The sequence below is a fragment of the Zosterops lateralis genome (genome assembly GCF_965231275.1).
Source record: "Zosterops lateralis genome assembly, chromosome: 7".
Classification (NCBI taxonomy): domain Eukaryota; kingdom Metazoa; phylum Chordata; class Aves; order Passeriformes; family Zosteropidae; genus Zosterops; species Zosterops lateralis.
Window position 1 is genome coordinate 5,074,223 of NC_139767.1, and position 19,253 is coordinate 5,093,475.

The 19,253-nt window shown below is 41.8% G+C and overlaps 1 protein-coding gene across 19 annotated transcripts in view; it reads right to left on the reverse strand.

The window, feature by feature from the left end:
• MAP2 (microtubule associated protein 2) overlaps window positions 1-19,253 on the reverse strand; it is a 227,997-nt gene that overhangs the window by 151,307 nt on the left and 57,437 nt on the right. The window contains exon 1 of one of the 19 annotated variants that reach the window (XM_083864617.1): window positions 1,545-1,596. The exons of the other annotated variants lie outside the window; for them this stretch is intronic. The gene's annotated coding sequence lies outside the window, so the exon portion shown is untranslated. Of the gene's footprint in view, window positions 1-1,544; window positions 1,597-19,253 lie in introns of those variants that run through there. 19 annotated transcript variants of the gene reach the window in all.

Here is a 19,253-nt window from a genome sequence, read left to right on the forward strand (position 1 = left end):
TTTGAGAGAGTGTCTTGAGGTTGTCACTAAACACAACACAGCCACAAGCTATGGGACTGCTCACTGAACATGTGCACATCTCATGGTTTTGGGGACAGCAATATTAGATCACTCATCCCCCATCCCACCACTGATGGCATTCTCTCACCCACTGTGGCTGGTAAAGCCTCAGCACAGCTCTGTGGAATCAATGCTAGAGAACTTCATATATACGTGTGTGTATATATACCCAGACACAGAGCACATAACTGTGAAACACCCCATCTGCTCACGTTACAACATTTTAAACACATGCAATTAACTGCACTGAAATGGCATAAGGATCAGTCAGTGTCTTTTTCTCCGACTCCCACAATTTCCACCTTCCTCTCACCCTAACATATGGGAATGCCGTATGAATTACTGAATGGATAATGCTAAAACTGGAGCCTGCAAAATCTATTTTTAATACACATTATGGGGGGATATTGTCAGCCCGTGGTGCAGCATTGTTTGCCTTACAAGTTTGGTCTGTTACTACTCCTGGCAAGCCCCTCTTCCAGCACTGACATCTCCAAACCCTTCCATATTTTTCTTTGGTGTTCTGAAATAAAACTCAGCTCCCTTGAGAGTTCTTTGGTGGGAACTTTGCAGGAACAGCAGGTCAGGAGAGAGTCAGCACACTGCAGTTTTTCCAGCCTGCTGCTGCCCTTCTGAAGTAGCCATGAGATGCTAGTTTTCCCTGTCAAAGCTATTTAGGTATTTATTAATCAATCACATACAGCTATTACCCTGAGCTTTCGTGAAATGTCATGGAGACACACAAATCATGTGCTGCCCCAGGAAATGGACAGAAAAGGGTCTAGGTGGAGTTTTTTGTCCTCTGGTACAAACTGGGAAGGTATACAGCTTTTTCACCCACTCTTGAAAGCCCCTCCACACTAAAGAGCTGAAAAAACAAGGTCGAAGTCTTAGCAGGGAGCAACCTGATTTGTTTCTATGTTGATTATTAAATCCTGATGCAAATCTAGGGAGATGTACACTAGAGATCCATCAGCAGACAGACATGAAAATACAAAAAACTCTTTACAAGGCCACAGCAAGTTCTACTAAGCATCTTACAGCCAAGGTAGGTCAGGTCAGCCAGTTATTGCTCTGAGCAGCACACACATCAGTGTTAGCATATGCTGCCTGCAATTGCTATGGTTATCAAGAACACCGTTTTCTCCTACCCTTGAAAATCAATTAAACCTCATCTTTACAGCCAAATGCACCATCAGCAATGCAGACTCAATCCAAAACCAGTATCAGATAAAAACCTCCAGGTAAGATCACAAAGGACTAGAGGGAACAAATGCCAAAAGAAAGTGATTTCTGGACAGTAACTACTTCTTCCCTTTTAACCTGTATGGGCTCATCAGAACTGGGCTCCACCAGAAACTTTTTTCTATAATGAATTTAACAAGACAAAGAAAAACAATTCACATGTACACAGAGGATCATGTAGATACACAGTTTCTAACTGATTCCAGAAATTATGTTCATATTTGTATATTAGATTTTACCTCAGAAAACACAGGTGCTGCCTAGGCAAAATGGGGTGCTGGGACCCACCCAGCATTTCCAGCTGTGACTGAAACAAGCAAGCCAGGAGTTCACAGAGTTCCCAGTAGTTAAGGAAGGGAAGCTGGGTGCACTGAAGCAGCTTTAGAAATGTTTAACAAAGCAGAAACTGGAACTGATGTGTCATAAACTACTATCAACTACCATGAAACTGTTACTTCATTTTAATGTGCCACAAATCTAAGCCAGCCTCTTCAGGGTACCACCATTTCACAAGCAGAGGCAGCTCAGAGTATCACACTTAAAATACTTTCACATATTTCTTTTGCCCTCAATGAAAAAGAAATTCCCACTCATTCCTTCTTGGTTAATCTGCAGAACTGAAACTTCAGAAACGTTCTCATGGTTTTCCCTGTGACAGGGATATTCGTTGGCAAGGCTGTGCTTTCTTGCATATCACTTTTTCACTCTTTACAGGCAAACTCTCTCTTTTCTCTTCATCAGTCAGTACCAGAGATTTTATTTCATTTTTCCTGATGTAACCATAGATCAAAGAGATCTGAAACATTTTAGAGCATGACTAGAATCTGTCATGGATTAGGCACCCACTTAAAGGAATAGAGACCCTGTGCTCCACAAAAAAAAAAAAAAAAAAAAAAAAAAAAAAAAAAAAAAAAAAAGCTACTACTCTTCCTTGTTCAGAGGAGGTCAGAAAGAAGGGGGCACCTATTTCTTATGGCCAATGTGGCCAAACTCAATTGGAAAGGAAGCCCAAATTGAGACATAATCACCAGTAAAAGCCAGTAAGAAATTACACCTTCAAGAAGCAGCAGTGCTGGGGAGAGGCAGCCTGCCTGAGATGGAGCTCAAGGGGAGACACAGCTCAGCTTCAGTGACCAAGACACTGTCCTCACATGACAGCCGAGCCCCTGAACTGGTCAGGTGGAGCTCCTCCATCCCATATGTTCCTCTGGCTCACTGTCATACACTGTGCCTTTCCTTCAGCAGGGGGAAGACACGGAGTGAGAAAGGGCCAAATTAATTCAGAAGCTCTTGGCAGGCATTTAAGTAAAAAAAATAAAGACAGAGCAAGCCCTGTGCTGCCAAATGAAGTCATGTGTGGCATAGTTCTGATTTGAGTATATTTTTTTAAATCTTTACTGTTGTTGTTATTATTATTATTAGCATTTGGCAAAAGGAGACAGGAAATACCTTGCTGGTGATGTCTGCTCGCAGCACAAGCCAGTTTGGAATGCTGAATAGCTTTCAAAAAAAAGCTGAAACCCTGAAAAAAAAAAAGGCAGAACTAACTATTTTCAAGCCCCAACTTACACTGTTATTTACGTAAGCAGCATTGAAACAATTTCAGTTTTGTTTCTGTTTTATAAGAGGCTATGATATGATGAGAACAAACCTCCCCAAGAATGCTCACTTTTCTCCTCCTCTTAACTGGGCATGGTCTCGGGGGGAGGGAGAAGTTTACACACACACATGCACTAGTGAAAGTTGAGTTCAATTTAACAGGAAAGAGCCTCTGTTCAGTAAAGAGCCTTATAAAGAAATGAATCCTGAAAGAATCCTGCCTTTCAGATATGTAAACACAAAACCAGAATACACTGGCTCATCTGTAAAGTGAAACACATGGTTCCACTGGAGGATATAAGTAACTCCCAGTCAAGCCAAGGGCTGACTGACTGACATGAATGACTTGCTCCCTGCAGCAGCAGAACGTATGGTCTAACAGGGAATCAAATTTGGAAGGAACCTGCTTTTAACTCCTGGGCAAAGAAGTAGTTTAAGCATAAGGAGGCTGTAAAATTATGTTGCTTACAAAAGATAGGATCAGTTTAGCAATATATAGAGCATCCAATTCATAGAACACTAAGCAAGCCACCTACAAATCTCTTGCTTGAAGTGAAAGCCAAAAATACAGTTCTCTTCTCTGACAGAATACATCCCTCCATCTGTTTGCTGCTTCAGGTCAGATTAAATACTGCAGCTTCCTAGAAAGCTAAATAAACTTTACCTAAACAGACCCTCAAAACACTGACATGTGACTCTGGCTGGCTTTATTGCTTCTCTCCAGAGTTTGTAGCCACAGAGAGTCCTGCGCCACTGCTGAGAGACTCACCACACACCCTGAGGCAGCAGCCTCCTCACACCAGGCTGTTATGCCAAATGCTCCATCTTCACCATGTTACTGAAAAGCAGTTGAATGCTTCTCGTGGGTGAACCCCAGGACCAGATTCTTTCATTTCTGCAAGTTAAGTTTTTTTCAGAAGCCTAGAAATAAGCTGTACACTTATGTTTCACCCAGACACATTGGGGTCCCATCTGCACAATCACATACAAAGCAGCATCTCTGTACTCAGCGGAGTACAATGTGTGTCCAAAACAAGTTTTAATCCAACAGCCTGATGCCAATGTTGTGAATCAACATAACAAACATTCAGATAAATAAAATTACTGTGGATGTTTCACTTTCATGCTGGTGGAAAATCAGGACTCCCAAGTCCTTGGCATCAAAGCAAAGGACTCCTGTCATCTCAAATGATGGAGAGTCTCTACAGCTGCTTGTACTGGTACACCTTCAACCCAGTCTGCATGGGACACCAGCACCCTCCACTCATCATTTCATATAACCCAACATTCAATTTAATACACTCATCTGTGCCTGCCCTAGTTTGCAAAGACATGTGTTGCCTCTCTTTCTAACTACTACTGAAAGCTAATGGCTGTTTACATCACTGCCTAAAAGAGTATTTCATAACACACTGGATTACTAAAAAAACAACCTCCTTCTTCAAGAAGAGCATCAACATACCTGTAACTTTGAATGCAAAACTAATCTTACTGAAAATTGCCCTTACTTAACTAAGACTTCAGCAGATGAGAGCATTATAACCTAGGGGTAAAAGGAACATCAAGTAAACTTGTTGAGAAAGATACCCAAAACAGTTTCTTAAACACCCTGTACAAATAGTTGCTTCAGAAGCATCTGTTATGCACATGTGTTTAAGAAACCAGCATTATTTCAGAGATGGCATTATGCGCTTTACAAGGCTTCATGTCCAAATTGACTCTATTATAATGTTTTATGGACCAAACAAAATTTGCCATTCACTCTTACACCATCATAAATTCACGACAGAAACCCAACTCTGATAACCAGCCATTCATAAATTACTCTTCTACATCTTGGCCTCACTTACCTGCTTTCTTGTAGCCACGGATGACAGAAAACACAGGTGTATGCTCTGTGTGGAAGCAGGAACTGTTAGATTTATCGCCATTATTAAACCAAATGAGAAGCCAGTGAATGGACCAAGGGAATCTGGTTGTCATAATATTGACCATATCGCATTTATCTCCTGCAGTTAGGATAAAGATAAAACTTAAAATAACTACAGCTACACAGCTCTTCAAGAAGAAATAGAGCAAGAGAGGCCACAACAGAGCAGCAGCCAAACACAAGCTGACTGATGACACCACTAACCCTTCAATGTGTATTGTCAAGATCTGGTGTCAGTCCACCAAATTACTCAGGAGCACTTGCTAAATAGATGTGATTCACTTTGTTCCAGCAGCCTCTTCCACTTTACACTTAAGTGTGACAGCTGAGCAGCTGCACCAGCACGTAAGAGCCCTCACAGCTTGCTCACCTAGGACACACACACTTACAGAAGGCCAGGTTTGCTCTCAAAGCCCAGACTGCCACAAGCTCACAGCGATGTGGCCACATCCATACACATGTACACCAGCAGCCTTCAACCCATAAAAGTCACCACCATAAGAAGCACAGTGAGGTGGCCCTGTGATTCCCTCTCTGCTGTCTCCCCAGAGCCCTGCACAGGACCATGAGAACTCTTTGAAATTGACATACAAAAAGTAAACTACTAACAGTGCAAAGTCCCTTGTTTGCTCGAGTAGTTGTTACAGCCTACTTCCTGGTAAATCCCAATCCCGTACCTCTCTAGTAGAGTGAGGTATGCCTATCTATATAAACAAACCATAAATATCAGGGTTGCAGCCTGGTGCAAAATTCCTAATGCCCAAGTCCAGGCTGGTTTGCTGTATTGCAGAAGGGCTGTACTCATATTAGAGAAAGACAAGTTCCTCAATGGTAAACAAGTGCTCATTCATTTCCATGCCCACCAAAGCCTGCACCAGGCTGCAGGACAAGCAGCAGGATCATCACTGCTCACAGCACTCTGGGATGGTGCAAAGTACCACACTTCTTCCTGAACTGAATGCAGTTCTTCCCTCTTTCAACTCTTCTGCCTTTCACTGTCTCTCTAAGCTGACAAATAAAAACTTCAGTTTGACAGAACCACAGGGAAATCCAAGGACACAAACATGTTATTCACAATCCAGAAAATCCATTTTCTGAATTAGAAGCACCCAAAGGCTGAATTCTCCAAGGCAACTTGCTCAGAGTACTTGATGTGGCCAAGAATAAAGCTGACAGGGCAGAAAAACCCCTCAGATTTAAGCAATCAATTGCTGAGCCACTGAACCACACACAGCTGAGGATGGGACTTGAGAACATCACCAGACAGATCCTGATTTCATTTGTGCTTCAGCAGCATGCCCCTCCTCACCTGTGTCACACAGCTGCAGCTCTGCTCAGCTGCCAAGCCAGTGCAGCTCTTCCATGACCACCACAGACCAACAGCCACTTTTCTGGGAGGATTATTTAGAGTTCATTCCCCTTGGCTATCCAGTTTGCTGCAGCAATAAAAATAACTCTACTTCAATAAAGCAAGACCTATGCAGAAAGACTAAATCAACAGATGTTCAGACGATAGCAGAGATTAAAGTATCATATTCAAATATTTGCACGATTACTGTGCACAACAGAGAACACATGCAGTGGACATGATAAACAGGTCATTAAAGCATTAAAAATCTAAACAGTATTGGAGGAATTTTCTATCAGTAAGGACAATGAATAAAAAATTAAGCAGCAGTAGCACCACTCCATGCATTGCATCCCTGAACTACAGCAAAGAGACTGGGGAACAAACTCTAACTTCCAGCTAACCACCTTCCTTAACCCAGCCAAATAATTTTATTTTCAATTTTGGCAGCCCCCAACACAGCTGCTTCTCCCCTCCATTGCTGTGATTTTCAATTTAATACACCATCATTCTGTCCTGCTACATTCCCTCCTGCTTCCAGAGGCAGCATAGAGCACATCTGCTGGATCGTAGCCTTCCACTTTGCAAGATGTGAAATGCACCACTTTATGCAGGAAGTTTTAATTCAGAAGCAATCCCATGGACATCTTCTAGGCACTAGGTGGGTTGTTTGGTGAGAAAAAGCAGCTAGGAGAACATCAGAAAAACACTAAATATGCCATTTCTTCAGGCAGCAGGGTGCTATTAGATGACCAAGTCTTGTCTCCCTTGCAGTGCCTGTCTGTCATAAAAGGGCTGGAGGCAGCTCTGTGCCAATGCTACCCCAGCAGGCAGCAGAAAGGCCACACCAACACGTAGCTCCAAACTGGGAGAGCACAGATGCACTTGGGATGGTGGGGAAGAACCCCCACTTTGTTTCCCCAGCGCCACCACAGTCGCTGCAAGGTCTCCATCAGGGATCCCAGCCATGGTCACGTTCAAAGGCGCCGTCTCGTCCCTGTTCCCGCGGCTGTGCTGCGGTGTCATAGCTCCTTACATAAGGCACTTCCCAAGCCAGACAGAGAAGCCCTTTAACACACTGGCATCCTATCCAACCCTTTTTCCACCAAAGAGTTTAATGAGGGCTGTTTTCAAGTAAGGTTAGGAGGAAAACAATTATCTTTTTTATTTGTATGAACACAGGAAATAATTGAGCAGAGTACAGAGGGGTGGGCAGGAGGGAAAGAAAATGCATGGCCTTTTTCCTTCACTTGCATATGACTCTGAGCCTCAGAAACATTGGGGGAAATACTTCAGTTCAAGGGATACACAGGATCTGAACAGGAAAAACATTCACAAACCCTCAGCTCTTTTTCTTGACTGTCTAAGGGATTTATTTGGGTTTTGCCACTCCTGCCCCCAAATCAAAGAGAAACTGCAATGAACTCAAAACGTTTTGTTCATTCACAAAATTTTTCTTTCCTCAAATGTCTCACATGGAACCAGTCAGAGCAATGTGAAAAACATTGTTGTAGGGAGTTTGGAGTTATGATTTGCTCAATGAGGAATGATGCAATTTGCGTTCTACACATCAAGGCTTGGCACAGCTTACATGTCTCACACTAGCAGTGCTAAAAACCCAGCTATGCAACCACAAACAAACTCATACTGGTGCTCAATTGCTCTGCAGAAGTGACTGCATCTTAGGATTTTATGTTCTTTATAATCCCTGTACAATTACAGCTTCTCCCATTCTTCCCAGGAACAGGCTTCTCCCCAACACCCCTTTGTGAAAGGCTACAGCTATTAAGTAAAACCTCATTACCGCTTATTTTGATCACAACAGTGTTCAGGAATCAGCTGAGAATGGCTCTGCCTTCTACCAGGTGCTGTACAAAAACACAGCAAGAATGTTTATATGGATACATAGGGGTTATACGGGATTGATGTTTTTGTGGAAAATGAGCAGTAAAAGCATTTCACAAACAGATTTTCTAGCAACTCCAGGACTCTTTTGTAGTGGGGTAAAAATGCTGCTTTGCCTGAAGCTACAGGCACTTATTTTCATTTCCTGGGAACTCTTTTGTAGGGAAGAAGAAGAAAAAAAAAAAAAAAAAAAAAAAAAAAAACCACCACAGATTCTGAAAATGCAAGTATTACTGAAGGACAGTGGAAGATCCCTGTCCCAACAAGTCTGCTTATCTCAGTTATCATTAAATATCAATGGAGGAGGAAAACAACAAATAAAGTTCTTCATTTACATAGTGTAAATACACTGTTTGTCTAAACAGAGACTACTACTTTGAACACTGCAACTTCTGATGAAAGCAGCGGATTTTTTTTATTACTTTAAACAACTTGAGCTAGAGAGCAAAACCCTAGATGTGGTGGATAGTCAACATTTTATACCAGGAATGCTTTGTTTGTTGTAAAGGATCTCTCACATTTAAAACACAAGTAAAACAAAGTGCTCAATTCCATTAACATTTGTAAGTAATGTTAAAAGACAAGTACTCCAGTGTATTTAACATCGGTTTGAAAACTGTTGTAAAGCATGGATCATAAACACCATCTTGAATGAAAATACTTTCTTCCTATTTTAACATTTTTTAAAACCCTATGTAAATGAAAAGGGCTATTCATGACCTCAAAAGGATGGACTGTGTGGATTCTGTTCCACTTCCCACCCATACTGGTTTTATAATTAAAATGAGTTTAAATGCTGATAAAATTATCCAAATACTTATCATACTGTATGCCCCTCTTCTGCCATGCACTCCCTCAGCCCCCCCCAAAAAAAACCCAAACCAAACCCAGAAGCAATTTTGGTGATTATATTTTCCACAGTAAAGTATGCAAGAACTTAATATCAATAACATGCCTTCTTTCATACAATTCTTGTAGCTGCTGACACTGCATGAGGACTCCTTCATCCTCACTTACTTCAGTGGAGGTTTCTACAGCATCCTTTGGGATAAAGTCCTTAAACACTGAGTTTACAAAGCATTTAAGCATGTGTATAACTTTAGGCACTTGGGCTATCCATCCTCACTGAGAGCACTTAAGCACTTAGACTAAATCATGCGCTTGGTGGCATCGCTGACTCGAGGCTTCAGAGTTATGTCTTTACGGGACTATCCAGCTGCCACAGTGCAACTGAAACACAGAGCCAGCAGTTCCAGAAGTTTCAGACCAAAATTTGCTTTGCTTTTACAGTATGGTTCCCAGATGCAGCATGTATATCCTATTTGTGCAGTACATAAAAACCACTGATTGGGATCAGAGGCTGGCAGGGGTCAACAACTTGCTGTTAAATGAAACAAATGTATGTATTTCAAGTGACAGGGAGCCTTTGAAAACCAGCAGTAAACAAACTCTAAGTACTCTTTAGAATGAGTACAATGAATGTAGCATTAGGTTCACCTGAATCTCTGCAAACAGCAATGCCACTTTGCCTCTCCTATACTTCTCAATTATAGATCACACCCAGGCTTGCTCTAGTTTATTGGCTCATGTCACCATGGTAACACATCTAAAGTTATAAGATACCACCCCTCTCCCTTAGGTTGCCTTCAGCCAACTTGGAAGACATTTGACATTTATTTAAAAGCCTCCTCTACACATATACCTCCACATGCTGAGCTACTACAGGCGCTCCAGCCAGCAAGGCTCTGTAATCTACCCTCTCCAGGTCCCAAGGTTAACAGACTATATGATTTACTTTGGCATTGAGCACTGTATGCAATCTGAGCTGTGTGTCAACTATCTGACAGTTTTCACAACAAACTCACCAGTCATTGGCAGGTTTGCTGGCTGATTCAGTTACTTCTGGTCCCATTCATCTAATCATCAAACAAAATAGTCCTTAATTAAAAAGAAAAAAAAAAGGTTCTGAATTCCCAGGCACAAACCTTTGGTCTACTGACCTTTTATTGCCTAAGTCTGGAAGTTTAATTACAGCTCTAAACAATAACTTATTTCACCAGTTTTAGTGCTACTTCTTCCCCTAGATGAGCAATGGCAACATCTCTGTTTATTAACTTAGAAATGCTGTACACAGGAGAGCAAGATGTTCCTCTTTCAGAGGCACACAGCTTTTGTGTACACAGAAGAAAAAGCTAACTAGGACACAACAGAGCATTGGCTGAAGAGAAAACTGAGCCAGAAAGACACAGAGGCAGGATCAAGCTGTCTTCAGAGAGTGCCAGAGGAACAGAAGACACTGAGCACACAGCTACACCATCATTTAGGAGCCTGCTGTGAAGACTGGATTTGCCCATCATCCATACTATAAGTCCCTGGCTGATGATGAGAGGATGCTTCATCCCAAGCTCTCCAGACAAAGGGATTAGTAATGTTCAGCATCTTAGCCACAAGCCCAGACTATTAATGGGATCTAGACAGCTCTGACATGGGAAAAGTAAAGCAAGCTACTGACAGCAGACTGGAGAAGATGGCTGCACCTAAACACTGTTCAGATGCTTTGATCCAGAAATAAAGCCAAGCTCTGGCATGCCACAGTGAGGCCTGATGTGCTGGACCCTGCATCTTATTTCACTTTTAAAAAATCAGAGCTAAAAGAGATGCAAGAACTACCATAAGAAGGCAACAGTTTCCTAGACCACAGTGATGAAACACGAACATCTGAGATGAGAGCCCAGCAGCAGGAAGGAGAAGGCAAGGAGGAATTTGGGATGAGGTAACTTCACAGACTGGAAATGTCCCAAACGAAACACACAGTCAGAGCAAAAAGCAAGCTACTGCAATAAAAGCATAAGTCCTTGTGCATTCCAGAACAGAACCACCAACTAGTTGAGGTTGGCAGGGGCCTCTGGAGATTTGCCCTGTTCAACCCCTGTGCACAAGCAGGGTTGCACATGTTCACAGGAGCAACTCTTTGTCCAGAAGACAGCTAAAACAACCCTTTGGTTCAGTTTAATTAGAAATGCAATTAAAAAACTCACAGGCCTGCATGTTAATTGGTCAGGTCAGTGAATGTTAGTCCTTTCCCACATGAAAATACCGATTTTCACCTTCATTACAAATCGTATGATAATCCCTGGCTTTGCACAGCCCTCAGCTAAAGTCATACCTCATCTCAAACTTGGCTCCACTTGGATACATTCCTCAGGGGTACCCTAAAAGCATTTTCTGCTACACAGAAGACAATGAGCAAATGAGTCAACACACACTGGGTGTGAACTTGTGCTGCTCTTGACGGCCTATTCATTTCTCCAAGTGTAAGTCAGGAACAACCCCACTACTGTCAACTGAATTACATCAAAGAAAGAAAGTGCACACAGCCTTCTAAATGAAAGAGGCAGTATCAAGTCTCATAGCTTGTATAAAACACTGCATGTCATTAAAGGCTGAGCAAAACATGTGTGTTTCATGTCCTATTTATTAAACCATACTTGCTGTCCTACTACAAGAAGATCACAAAAAAGGGATGTAAGTCTGATACAAATGCAAACCCACTTGTTTTCTGAAGTATGGCTAAAACTTACACTAATACACATACCCATTCCATTAAAGGGATCAGGACAAAAAAAAAACTGAAAGAAAACAGAAAAAATGGGAAAGGGTACAAGACAACGTCTAAGATGCATAGGAGATAATGAAATAAAAAAGGACACAGGACTGTGATTTTTAAAATCCAGGGGTAAGCTCTCAACAGAGCACCTGCTTTAGCAGAGAAGTCTCCAGCAAATAAATGGCCAGGAAAGCCACCCCTCTGCCAAGTGCCCCACGCTCCTCACACAGGTCTCACCACTGTTCTTTGCTCTGAGACTGAGCACCAGCTGGGGTGATCCCCTTGCTGCTGAAACCTTTCCTGCTCTCCTGGCTGGAAAGTGTCTTGAATCCTTTCTTGCTTTGCATGAGAAGAGGACAAGATAGATACCTTGGTGACTTGAACGGTAGAAACAAAAGGTATGACTCAGTATTATTAAACTGGAAGGACAGCTGCCTAAAGGCCAGAAACTGTGTAGATAAAACCACCCACTTGGGTGAGCCTTTGTGGCATCACTTCCATAATGGTTTTCTGCTTTTGAAAGGAGCTCTGGAGAATGCAATTACTCAAGGTCTTCGATGTTTCCTCATGAGCTGAGCCACCACTAGGACAGCCCTGGAAGTACTGGCACAAATTTGTTGGGCCACTAGCATATAAGCACATAACCTCTTTACATCCTCTGCTAATTCTCAAGTTTCTAAAGAATCTGCTTTTACTGTCTGTTGCACACCTGCATCCACAGACATCTCCTGGACTGATCCTATATGCTTCCCCTAGAGCACTGATTCCTCTGCCTCATCAAGAACATTTAAAATCAGAGTGGGGAGCAGGGAGATTTCCACAGCTCAAGTCATTCTAAGGTCAAACAAGGAATCAGTGTGTTTCCAAAGATGGGGATAATGGTGTGCAGTTCAATTTTGCAAGGAAAAACAAAGTTGGACAGATGAATGTGTAGACACACCCCAAGTATGTTCCACCCAAAGCTTGAGTGTTTCAGCTACAACCGGAAAGGAACTGTCTCCTTTATCTGATGTATTGCTAAACAGCTGTAAACTTCATTTTCTTATGGTATAAGCATGCTTTTTCTCTAGAGAGATGCAGTCTGGATTACATGAGAGAGATGTTTTTCTAAAAGTAATACTTCCTCACACCCTCAATGCACCATGTGGATGATACTTGGGATATAAGCATCACCAAGCTGGAATGACCAGAGCTTCCTCCAATCTTGTACCCCAGGCTCAAACACAGTGGACTCCAGACAATGTAATAAATCATCTCCATTTTAAATGATTTTTGGCACATTTTGTTCCATTCACCCAGCAGTTTCACTGACCATGAGGCTTATCTTCTTGGGCAGGAGCTGAGTTCATTAACATCTCTTCTGCACAACCAAGAGCCAAGGGAAGAAGGATGTTTAAGCAGACAGATGACAAACAGCAACATTCACATCTCAGGCTTCAGGCCACAGCCTGGGAAAAAGCTCTTATGTAAGAGAATAACTTCAACCATATACATAGTTCTCTAGAATCTATTTACAGGCTTGAAAATTAAGACTACATTTCATTATTTTTCTGGAGGGAAGGAGCCTATCATTTCCTAAAGTGATGGGAAATCGAAGCATTCCAAGACAACTGTAGGAACGTTATCATTTAATGTTCATGTTCCTCAGTTAGACACTTCAAAAATACCATTGAACAGTCTGCCTGCAGGACTTCCAATACCACTGACTCAAGGTTTTCCAGCCACTCATGATAATTTAAATGCGAAATGAAAACAGAATAAAAACACAACAGAAGCAAACACTTTTGGAGTGCAAAAATAAAGAGTCCTTTCTGCTATTAAAAGTATTTTCCAATCACACCAACATATTTGTTTCCAGAATGAAGAGAATGAAACCCTTCAGCCCAATGGAAACTTGCAAAATAGTTAATGGAGGACAGTAAAGACAAAAAGGCACAGTGATTCAGAACAGAAACGTCAACTTGCTAATAATTATTGCTTCTCTATCAAATATGTTCATTAGTGAGGATGATTCACAGCAAACATCACTGCCAGTCTACTCAACAGTATTTAGCTGAAGTAATGCTGCAACTGTCAGGAATAACATGCAATAACCAAATTGTTTCCTGCAACAAAATGCCAGTCCAATGCTATTGCTGTGACAGCTGTGTCCAGTGAAGACCAGAAAGACTATTCCCACCTCTCAGCAATGTTCCAAAGCAACAGTGGCACCTTGTCAAGAGGGCAGAAGTCACACCTCCTCTGGAATCTGCCAATGATAATTTGTTGTCACTGTAGCATAAAAAATTTGCCAACATCTTATTTTACAAAAAGGCCATTTCAGCACACGTTTTTCTGAATATAATCTATTTCTTAAGAAACACATGAAAGCATTTGTTCACTGAAAACCAAAAAGTGGCACAGTGACTGATCTAAGGATCAGTATTCAGAAACCACAGGAAAAACCCAAAGGCAATTTTTCAAATATTTCCAGGACCAGAGGACCAGATGTGCTCATCCTAGAGTAGCCAGGTTAACATTTAAAACATAACCAACAACCATTCAACATACTAATGTAATGGGAGGAAAATCCAACTATTGCTAGATCTGATTTGTACAAACTGTGTTTCAGATCCCAAATGATTCCTGCTGTGGCTACCTATAGGAAAGTAGATATACTCAGCTTCCTAATTAAATATCTAATCACCTTACTGAGGGTACCAACCAGGGCAATCTGCTTGCAAGCACCAAGACATGCACTCACTGTTCCTTTATTAGGAAACCGACCCTATGTCCCGTGTGTACATTGCATGTTTGTGGCTTTTTGCTTGCAGAATGTGCAGCTTTCTTGATCCAGTCCAGAAATAAGATTTACAAAGTTGAGGGGGAAAAAGCAAATGAGTTGAGGGGGGAAAAGGATGACTACAGAGAGTCATCCAAAGCTGAAATTCCCATCTGTGAAGCAGGAGCTGTGACAGCATTGCCCTGCCTTTCTCCTTTGGCAATCCTAAGAATCTGGCTACTAGAATCTTTCAAGCTCAATGTCTATCACCATAGACTCATATCTCCAACCCACTCTCCTGCTTGATGTTAACTGTTTTCTGAAAGATTCACAGATTCCTAAGTCTTGGGGAAAAAAAATTCAAACAGACTGAGATTGGTTTTAAATACACACATGACTTGCAGCATGACATTTCTATAGTTGCAACCAGGATTTCCATTTACATTAGTGGAAAAAGACTGTTCTAAATTATTCCCCTCTCACATCTCTACCCTCCTGCACTTTTACTTGGATCCCATTTAATTTGCTCACTCCCTCCATACATTTGGACCTCCTTCACTAACACCAGGCTGGACAATGCTGGACTCCCCTTGCACTCTCAGTGTAAGTCTCCTCAGCTTTATTTACTAGTCAGGTGAATTATCAGGCCTGCTACTGCAATTACTTACTTGCTCCTAGATCCTTATGTGACATCAGCCTAAGTGTTAGCAGTGTCAGGAACAAAACATTTTTGGCTACAGTAATACAGAATTACTTGGACCTGGCTTTAGCTCAACAATGATAACCAGCACAGGCAAATGTTCATTCAGTCTCTTCTGCTCTCGTGCACTGATGCTGACTTTATGATGTGGCTCAAAAGCTTTAATTCAAGGTGATCAGAATACACATTTTTCCTTCAGGGCTTTGTTGGTGCCTTTTGGAACTGTAGCCCATCTGCATGTAAGAGTCATGATTATAACACTGCCAAGCAGACATTTTTTTCTTCTTAAGAAAAAATAAACTAGGGGAGAGGGGAAAAAAAAAAGAAAGAAAATAAAAAGTAAAAATAGATCTGGCTAGAGACCAGAGACCACAAGAACTGGCCTACAGGAAATTGTCTTCATCAGTTACTAGATAGAAAATTTTTTCTCACGTATTACATGGATCATGCACAGACAGGATGGTTTTACACTCACTCCAAAAGGCATGCTATCACAGGACAACCTAACTTGCAATTCTATATGGTTGAAAAAAAAGGGAATAGAGAGGCAGTCTCTTTCCAGTCCATACAGCAAAGCATAAAGGATTCCAGGAGATGCTTTATCCACTTTGTTTATTTGCATTAGCAAGCTTCAGTTACTGAGTTTTAAGATAAAAACATTAAAATGTTTCAGTCAACATAAGGCATCAAAACAAAGTCAACAAAACAGTAACAGACACACCATGAAACAGAACTGCAGAGCCCCTGACTTGAATGGCTCTACTCACGTAAGGGAGCATTATTCCTAGCACCTCATTTATTCAGGCCTTTACATGCTGTTTCCTTGCAGAAGTATTACATCTATTTTCACTGTACCACTCTAATTGAGCTTAATAGCATATTACTTAACCAGGTCCACAGCTACAGGCAAAGCCTTTTAATACAAAAATTTCCTAACCTGCCAATACGAGTGCTTTCGTCACAGAATGAGGAAATGTTTGCACAAACGTGGCTGCTATTGCAGGGTGGTGGTGTTGGTCTAAGCCATCAATGAACAAACAGCTGAATCTCCTCCCAAACAGCTTTTGCGATGTGCAATGATAATGACAATTTGGCTGTATCATCTGGCTAGGACTTGAGGCAGATTTTACTAGTTACTCCTCAATGTTTGGCATGCAATAAACAGTAGGCTTCTCTCAAATTATGCCAACTCCTCTCTAAAGCTTGTTTTTGTTTATGAAACCAGTTTTCTAGCAGCAATGCACATCTAAGGACAGCAAATTTGCTGCATGGTTCTGCAGCAAGCTAATTGTATTGCTACATTGCTTGAGGTCCCCCGGAAGTCAATAGCAGAACTGGGCTTGGAGCACAGCCTGCTTGAAACCCACTCACCCTTTCTGCTGGCCACAGGACCAAGATTCACAGAGATATTAATTACACAGTGCTCTGCATCACAGTGTTCAAAGCCAGCCATGGTCACACATACACATATACATGCACAGAAAACTTAGAACCAATCCTGGTACCACACTAAAAAAGAACAAGAAAACCTAGGACATTTTTCTACCATTTCTTGAGCTTCTGTGACCTCACTGAGCCAATTTTTCAGGCTGGTTTTGCTGTTTCCATTATGTGGCTCTAAACTACCATTCCTAGAAAAGCCATCACCAGCTTTTCTAGGAACTTAGTAACTCCCCCATCCCCAGCACCTTTTTTCTGTGCTTTCTAAGGACCATATTCTGCTCCCCACACACATACTAACTAGCAGCTTCTCCCTCTAACACTCCCACTGCTGTCCTGCAAATGTGATGCTGCAGCAGAGTTTGGCTCTCATGCAGCCAAGCACAACAGTGAGGGACCTGCGGTAGTGCCAAATTACAGACGTTTGCTGGGCTGCAGACATGGGTGTGAAGGCCAAAATCTAAACCATAAGCAAGGACTGGTCTGGAGAAGAAGTTATATGAAACTGCAAATCTAAGCATGTAACACATCAAACATCTGGTCTGGGAAGTGTAGGTGAGTTGGTGGGACTCCCTGCCTGAATGCAGAGGTATGTGGTGGTGTTGTCAGCTTCTGGTGCTCACTCTCAGAATTATGTAATAGTCAAAAATCACAGTAATTCAGAAGTTAGGCTTTAAAGTAATTTTAATGCCTACTTTAGACCCTTCATAATACAATTATGCAACAACTGTTCCTATAGCACTAACAAGTATCTTGTTCCACTTGTTATTTTAAATGAAAAGCATTTCAAAGAAGTGTCCTGCAACTGGAAGAACTGTGTATTTCCCAAGTACTTGTCAAAATTGATATTGAAAATTCAGGAAAAATATTCAAGTCATATTCATGTCTGATAACAGAAATCCATCTTACAACAAACAGAAAAGGGGATCTGGAAGTTATATTTACTGAGGCTGTAATTGGACAATTAACCCCAACATGTAAACGGATCAAAACTTATAAAAGTGTGAAAATATGTGACCTGTTGTCCATCTTGGGTGTAGCCTCAGCCAGGCTCTTGTAGTGCCCAAGGCACATCCTTTGAAGGCTTTTTAATAAATACCAACTTTATTCCTTTAACACTGTCTGGCCTCTGTTCTAGGTACCCTCTCAAGGCATCATTTATGGGCAGACCACAGTGTACTAACCTCATCACACCAAATTCTCATGAATTCAAACCAGCACATAAGGCACAGCCAGTTACTGTCAGCCCTGTTCTCCTTGTCAAGGACAACACCAGAATACATCACCTCTGCAATCCCATCTCCAGGGAGCCCTGGCACTGCCCCCTGCCCTATGGCATGGCTCATTTACCTGGCTCTGAGCACTAACCTTTTGGTCACTTTTATTTCCTAGCTGCTGCACTCCCTGCAGCTCACACCATCCCTGATCTAACCTCATCATGGTAAATAGTCACAGCCTGTTCTCTGCACTCAGGCAATATTTTCATCTGCACCACTTCATTTGGCCTAACTTTACTAGATTTCATTATTCCTGCCTGAATAAGCTATTTCTACAACTCTACATGACTTTTCTTTCCATGTTCTTATATCTATAAAATGTCTTTTCCACTCCATCTCCTTTAGCACCCAGGAAGCCTACAAAGACCTCAGCAGCTAAGCTGTTATAGATCAAAACATCCCTGCTATTTACCAATTTGTTTCAAAGCAGAACGCTACAAGGATCTCTGCTTCGCCCTGAGGAGTAGGAGAAGGTCATGTCGTCTACTGTTTTCCTGCTGATAATCCAAGCAGCCTTTCCTTTTCAATCTGCAATCAGCACTCAGAAATTCTGTGGCTTAAAAGCATGACCTAGCACAATACAGCACAACCACATTACACAAGACTGAGAGGAGACACAATCAGAGACACAATGCCCCATAAAATGCCCATAAAATGCACGTCCCTGAAACACAAGACATGTATGGGAGCCCTTTTCCCAACAACTCACCAATATACCCTGGTCCACTGCTCGCTGCTGGAGAAGAGGGTCTGCAGCAATACTTATTAATCAAGGGCAAATCAGAAGACAATTCCAGAGGAGGGCAAGATTTTAAACAGGAGAATTAAAGACAGCTTGAAGTCAAGGTGAGAATGTGACAGCTCCCATGCAAAGAGTCTACGGGCATATGTATTGAGACACATCGAATTCACATAAACCTTCAAAACTAAATAGCATACTTGCAGAGGAAATCAACCAGAGCTGAAGAAAATAGCCTTTCTGGAAATGCAAGCACTGACATTTTACAGGCTGCTTCTCAGGATTTCACAGTTAAAATATTTTGTTCAATCTGCCTGGAAAACTGACCCAGAGCAATGCAACCAGACCAGGTCCCAAACTCTTTCATTAACACAGCCTCTTCTTGCCTATCCCCTGCTCCAAAGAGTCTATTTCCAGATTCACAGGGTAGGTAACAGCCTTCTGAGATCTACTGCCCTTGTGAAAGTTGGTATGAAAAACACTCTGTGGGCTTACATCCCCCTTTATTATGCCTGCACCTGCAAATGCAAAACTCAGACTTTCACCCCATTTCTCTATGTCTTTCTGATTCCACATAGGCCATAACTGAACTTATACCTAAACTCCAACTTCCAGCTGCTGTATATAGCTAATCAGGGAGCA